The sequence below is a fragment of the Ailuropoda melanoleuca genome, unplaced genomic scaffold (genome assembly GCF_002007445.2).
Source record: "Ailuropoda melanoleuca isolate Jingjing unplaced genomic scaffold, ASM200744v2 unplaced-scaffold5917, whole genome shotgun sequence".
Taxonomy (NCBI): Eukaryota; Metazoa; Chordata; class Mammalia; order Carnivora; family Ursidae; genus Ailuropoda; species Ailuropoda melanoleuca.
The window spans coordinates 2-6003 of record NW_023232914.1 but is presented as its reverse complement, the minus strand read 5'-3'; the positions used below and the strand labels follow the sequence as shown (position 1 = coordinate 6003).

Sequence of the window (6002 nt, the reverse complement as noted above, 5' to 3'; positions counted from 1 at the left end):
TTTTTTTTTTTTTTTTTTTTTTTTAAAGATTCCATTTATTTATTTGAGAGAGAGACAGAGCAAGCGTGTGTGCGTGCATGCACAAGCAGGGGGAGGGGCAGAGGCAGAGGGAGAAGCAGCCTCCCCTGCTGAGCAGGGGACATGGGGCTCGATCCCAGGATCCTGAGATTATGACCTGAGCAGAAAGCAGGTGCTTAACCGACTGAGCCACCCAGGGGCCCCTGAAACCATTTCTTTTCTAAGTATCTTCTGCACACACCTAACTAATGAGGGTTTGTTTGGGGTGACAGAAAGGGATAAGAATGCCAGTTTGAGGATTTAAAAAAAACAGTTATTTTATCCTGATACAATACAACGTGAAAGAATCCTTTGGGGGATGGGGAAAGCAAGGGGCCTATGTGGAGAATTTTGTGGGCTGGAGTGTGTCCTTTACATATACCTTTTATAGGCACACAGGTGCACACTTGTGATGTTGGGTAAGACTGTTAGGGGAAGGCAAAGGGAGCAGAGAGAGATGAACAAATGGAAATTTCTGGAGGTCAGGGATTTGGTGCCAGGTCCCTTGGCCTGGCACCTGATGCCACATGTAAGACTGAGGAGGGCCACAGTAAACATTTGGTAGGTTCACTTTAACTCAACCCCTGTAAAGCTGGAAGGCCCTGAGAATTTGGAGAGCTCCACCTGCTGCTGCTTGGCCATTTGATTTTCCTTCCTTTCTTCATAGAGCCACTGCTGCCCCCTTCTGGGGTTGGTAGGTATTTCTGGGCGGCACACTTTCTAACGGGCTCCGCGGTGTCCTACAGGTTGATAAGCTTGGTGCTCCGAGTCTCCCAACTCTCCAGGCCTGGATGGAGTCTGGACAGACCCAGGTCCCTTGTGCTCTGAGGGAAGCCTTGTTCCTGGAGATAATATATATCTTGGAGGATTTGCAGAGTATTTGGCTTTAGCGGGGCTGGAGTTGAAAAAGGGATTATTCTGTTTGGATAGCTGTGGTAGAAAGATGCCTACGTTGGGAGTCAAGAGAACTGGAATCCAGGCCAACCCTGAGCGTTGAGCTTGGGCTTTCTGAGCCTCATTTCCCTTTTCTGTAAAATGGGAGGCTAGGCCAGGCCAGTTGTGTTCCGGAGAGGGTGAGGGGCTTTAGCTGGGATGGCCTCGGCCTCACTGCCCGGCAGCTCCACTTGGAGCGGTTTTATTTATGGGGAGTTGAAGATGAGTTTGCAGGAAACAAATGTCCTCAAGAGTCTGAGAGCCACTGCACTACGTGATCTCTGGGATCTGTCCAGGTCTAATGGTGTGATTTTATGAACTTAGAATTGAATCACAGACTTGAGAGCTGAAGTCATGGTGCCAAACACTGACTGCTCCATACGTGCTGTGGTGTTTTGCAGGCGGACAGTCCGGAAGACATGCACAGCTGGATCAAGGAGATCGGGGCCGCTGTCCAGGCCCTCAAGTGCCACCCCAGAGTAAGTCACTTCCTTTCTGGTCCATGGTCACTGTCAACTTGGCGATGAAGTCTCTTTGGGTGGGCAGGTTTTATGTGGTGAAGCAGCCAAGCGGTCTGTCCCTGGAGGCAGGTGAAGCCTGAGGCTGTCATGTGTGTTTTTCTTTCTACTGATTTAGGTACAAAGTTTTATTTTTTGTTTTTTTTGGTTGTTGGAAAGAGGTGAGGCAGGGTTGGGTAAAGAGACGGAGTCTGTGATGTGCTCTACACGTCTCCCTGCGTAGGCAGACCTCGACGCATCTGGGGTGAATTCTGTTGGTCATACTTGATTTCCGCAGACAAGTGCCTTGGGGCCTCTGAGGTGGTGATCCTGGGAGGGTGTTCTTCCTGGGACTTTGGGATAAACATTGTCAGGAAAGGCCTTATTTTCCTTTGGTTTTTTTCTTCCCTTGTATTTTTGTAGGATATGTCCTTTTCTAGATCCATCTCTTTGACTCGCTCTGGAAGCTCCAGCCTCTCAGGGGGGCCCAACTCTGTCCTGTGCAGGGGGCGGCTACCTGTGGAAGAGAAAAAAGCTCTATGCAAAGCTCCCTCTGTGGCTTCCTCCTGGCAACCCTGGACCCCAGTCCCCCAGGCGGGGGACAAGGTGCTTCCAGCTGAAGAGACTCCCGGGGACTCTTTGTTCATGCCTCGACTTGGGGAGAGTAGTACTTCTGGGGTGCTGCCCAGCTCCCGGATAAGGCACAGGTCGGAGCCCCAGCACCCCAAGGAGAAACCATTTCTGTTCAGCCTTGATGACGAGAGCATACGGACTTCTGATGTGTGATAGGGCATAGTGACCTGGGAGGGGGGAGGACTCAAGAAAAGGAGGCCATGACTCAGTTTCCCTACGTTTTGGATGACCGTCAGAGACCCTCTGGCACTCATATTCCTGTGGATGCTCTGTGGGAGGGGCCCATCCAGCAGGCCTGTTTGGTGTTTTTTTTTTTTTTTTTTCAATATCAATGCAGTGTATTTAACTTGGAAACTCACTACGTTAGACCTGTAGGCACACTCAGTGGAGAGCACGTTGCCTCTGCTTTGACTGCCTTAAGGTTTTCTTGGTGAGAGGAGGTTGGGAGTGCAATTTCATTCCTAACCAAGTTTTATTTCCTTGTCCTAGTTGTAGTTTCTTCCTTTATGTTCCAGGCCAGGCACAGAATCTTGGGCCAGTCATCTGGTTTATCCAATTCCTATTTATTGGCTGAGGTCTGACTGTGAAGTAGGAAGGTGGTAACTAACCCAGCTGGCTTGCCTGGGTTACATTCTGAAAAGAGGCGTTAAAATCTGGGGGCTGGCAGGTAGCTCTCAGAATGTCTAGGAGGCTAGATCCTCCCAGGGGACCTCCATAGGGGAATAGGGATCTCGTGTAAGGTATGGGGAAACATTCAACCTCAGTGTATTAGCCAATTTTGGGAATTATTCTGTTCTTGTCTATGACCCCAAATAATGTCAACGTCAGTGATAGACCTGCCCACCCAGTTTCTGTGTCAGGCCCTGGGGATGGGTTTATCAGTGTTAAAAGTTATGACTGTTGAGAATAGAGCAGACATTTCCATTGCTATGGTGTTATTTGGAAGTTCAGAGGGTTGATAAGTGTAGGATAATTCCCTTGTGTGAGAGATCAGATCTCTATTTTAGAATGTTAGAATTGCTTTAGAGCAGGGGCTGGGAAAAGACGGACATCCAGATAAACTTCATCCAGATAAACTTTCCTGATCCGTGTTTTCCAGACAGAAGAAAAGGTCAGTTTTAGCACAGATTTCTTGAATCCTTACTTCATAGCTCTCTTCAATGGGCTGATATTAGTCTAATTTTAAGTGCTGTATATTATATACCCTGGCAGATTTGCTTTCTACTTTTTCTGTTGCCCTTTGAATGAAGCCTTGTGTATTTGCATGATCAAACCTTATAACCTGGTAAGGTTCCATGTACTTAACAGTGAAGAGATACAAGGATAGTCTTGAGAGGTATTTATATTTTTAATAAAATAGAAACTCTGCATAGTAACATTGATTTAGAGGCTGCATTGCTGACTCAAGATTTCCCAAGTAGAAGAGCATAGGTTGCATTTCCCACCCAGATTCTTCGGTGTACCTTCTTTCATTTGACAAGAAGGGTCCCTGGGAGAATTTGTCCAACTTATGTGGTGAACTGCTAACTTATCAGGGTTCCCTAAAGGGAGAGAAAAACTAATTTCTGTCTATGCCTTTTTTCAGCTAGATCAGTTAATTACCTTTAAATTAAAAATTAATGACTAGAGGTAGATACCGAGAGATGCATTTTTACCTAAGTCCGTCCCTTCCCCTTCCTTATGTCCAGACCTAATACAGAGGCAGAAACGTGTCATCAGAAATCCTTAGGGGCTTGAGGGGAATCTATGTTCCTTCCAGGCAGTGTAATTCCCTTGAAGTCTATGTCATGTTGAGAACTTTTCTTGACTGCACTGCATTGGAGCTATTCTTTACTTAAATTGTTTGGCCTAGTGGTCCTGGTAGAAAAAAAGACATCTAGTACTGGATAACTCTCTCTCTCTCTCTCTCTCCTCTTTTTTGCAGACTCTTGTAGACTGTTGTCCTCAGAAATCAGTGGTCTGGGAGTTATTTAGGAGTGACTGAGGTTACAGCTTCAAGTAGCCTGATAAGTAGTCATTTTAGATCCTTAAAGCTCCTTGTCTCTGGTTTCATCTTCAGATTTTCCTCAAGAAAATTCTTTGGCTAGGTCAAAGAAAGTACACAATAAGTGATATTGCACTAACAAAAATAAGTTAGGAAATTTTGAGATCCCTTTAAACATTCCCTTACTCATGCAAGCTGTCATTTTTCGTGTTTAAGCTGTGAAAATGCACCCATTTCTCTTTTGTTAAATAAACTCTCTGCTAGAATACTACTGCTAAATTAATTGGCTGTTAGAGTAAGCTAATATGTTTCTTACTTCAGTAGGCTCTATTTTAAGAATGTGTTAAACATACTTATACATCTAGATTATATTATTATGATAGAGAAAAACAAGGACTCTAGTTGGCATATACTTGGGAATACCAAGTGGGAATATTGTTAATGTAGTTCCAACACCAGATAAATAGAATTATCTTCAGCAAAGTCTATAAGGATTCTCATTCCCAAACCTTATTTCAGAATTCCTTTTGTGTCCATATTTCTTACCTTCTGGCCAATTTCACATCACAACTTTTTAATGTCACTACATATGTGAGCCAAAGATAGTGCATATATAGTCAAAAGCATTTGGTTTTAAATGTATATGGAACCAGATGGAAAAAAAACAGGGCAGGATGCAGTACAGGTTAGTAGTTAAATGTATAGGCTCTGGAATAAATCTGAGGTAAAAAAAAAAAAAAAAGGAACCAAAAATGTACTGCATTTTCTTTGTGGAATAAAAACCCTCTTGAGTTGTGCTGTTTTCATAAGACTATTGAAGTGGTCTTGACTCAGTTTGTGTAACAGTATTACAGGTGGTCTTCTCTATAATTGAACTATTTACCATCCACTATTCTTGAGAGCTTAAGGATTTGCTTACTCAAGGTCAGTTGGTGGTTGGTAAACATTGTTTGACCTTTTGCATCCTGTGAGACACCATAAAGCTACTAAGGTGTAGAGTAGACTCAGCTCAAAATATTGGAGGTTATACATTTATTTCTGAATAGAATGCTGACCTCACTCACATGAGAAAGAACAGAGGTAAGGTCCAGCTTTGTAGTTCATATGAAGCAAAAGGGTTTTTTTCCCCTTGCTGAATATAACTGTGCTCTCATATGGGCTCAAAGGACCTAAATAGATTCAATAGTTGAGCGGTGGAATTTGATGTTTGTTTTCACTGTTGACCAGTAACACCATTTTGGAAATTGAGTTTCCCAAATGAGCTTTGTTTGTAAACTTTGAACATGTCAAAAATGGACAGTTTAGTAAATCCTTTCTACCAACATCACTTTTTTTTTCTTACTCCTTTTTTCTCTATGTTATTGCCTGCAGCAGTTACAGTCACTCATGCTAAGTAGAATTTGAATAAAGCTAATATTAGCAAAAATATACTGTTTGACCTCTTTCCCCACTGCTTATGAAGGTGTGGCATGATTTTGTGTTTTGAACCAGTATGTTTCAGCTGTGAAATGCACTCACTGTAAGCACTGAGCTTGAGTGCATGGAAACTGTTATGCTTCTCATTTTATGTGATCGCCTAATTGGTATGTAGCAAAATATAATTTTCTAAAACTGTTTTGTTGCTTGTTTTGTAATAAAACCATGTGAAATACTGAAATATGGCATGTGTTTTCCTAACGCTGACCTTCTGTCCGTGGGTGGGTGATCTCTCTTGTCCGTCTGCCCCATTATTGGTTTTCTGGGCTTCCTGAGGAAGGTGCCTGCACAGGGCAAGGCTGGGGACCTCTCTTCGTTTCGTGGGGGTGGACCTGGCCCTGGGGCGGGGACGGGTGGTGGGGGATGTGTGCCTGCGCGCGTGTATGTGTATGTGTGTGTGTGTGTGTGTGTGTGTGTGTGTG

The 6002-nt window shown here is 43.9% G+C and overlaps 1 long non-coding RNA gene across 1 annotated transcript; it reads left to right on the top strand.

Moving 5' to 3' along the window:
* Positions 1-115: 115 nt before the first annotated feature.
* On the top strand, positions 116-5761 carry LOC117799865. Its single transcript, XR_004623012.1, has 2 exons — positions 116-1469; positions 1911-5761. It is a non-coding gene; the product is annotated as an uncharacterized LOC117799865 (long non-coding RNA).
* Positions 5762-6002: the final 241 nt, after the last annotated feature.